This window comes from Austrofundulus limnaeus, unplaced genomic scaffold, assembly GCF_001266775.1.
Source record: "Austrofundulus limnaeus strain Quisiro unplaced genomic scaffold, Austrofundulus_limnaeus-1.0 Scaffold10453, whole genome shotgun sequence".
NCBI classification, from domain to species: domain Eukaryota; kingdom Metazoa; phylum Chordata; class Actinopteri; order Cyprinodontiformes; family Rivulidae; genus Austrofundulus; species Austrofundulus limnaeus.
The window spans coordinates 1-593 of NW_013962855.1; the positions used below are offsets into that span (position 1 = coordinate 1).

General features: G+C 45.2%; 1 long non-coding RNA gene across 1 annotated transcript; it reads left to right on the forward strand.

Moving 5' to 3' along the window:
• Window positions 1–61: 61 nt before the first annotated feature.
• On the forward strand, window positions 62–593 carry LOC106512695 (uncharacterized). The gene is made up of 3 exons (XR_001309714.1): window positions 62–253; window positions 329–473; window positions 541–593. It is a non-coding gene; the product is annotated as an uncharacterized LOC106512695 (long non-coding RNA).

Sequence of the window (593 nt, forward strand, 5' to 3'; positions counted from 1 at the left end):
AAACACACAAATGTCTTTCCAACATTTCATTCCAGCTATATTTCTGGGCTTCTTAAGGTTTCTGAGACACCGCCCTGCAAATATTACAACAGAGGTGGTTGTAAGAACGGGGGGAGGTGCACCTATTTGCATGTCTGCCAGTTTTTCCAGGCGGGAAACTGCAAATATGGGCGAAACTGTAAACTAAATCACAGTGCAGATCGGAGGGCATCATCTGGGGGGAGCAGGACTCAGGACGGCGCTGCAACCAGCAGTAAGGAGATTTTATTCCGCACGTGACCCGTTTAATTCAGCCATAAAAGTTGCTATAATGTTTGTTGTTGGTTAGATCCAACGCTAACCAATGGGAGATTTTACCAGTGGCAAATAAAGGACAGAAGTGGCTGGAAGGATATCCGGAATGATCAGGTTCTTGAGGCCCAGTACTCGCTGCCACACACCAAGAGCATCAAAATCTACAACACACCATACGGGTAAGAGCAAAGATTGATACATTTGAATGGAACAGGAAGGAAACTGAATCTGTTTGTGCTCCTGCAGGGCCGTGAGCATAGATTTCAACAAGATGAGAGTGTATGGTAAAAACTTGAAAG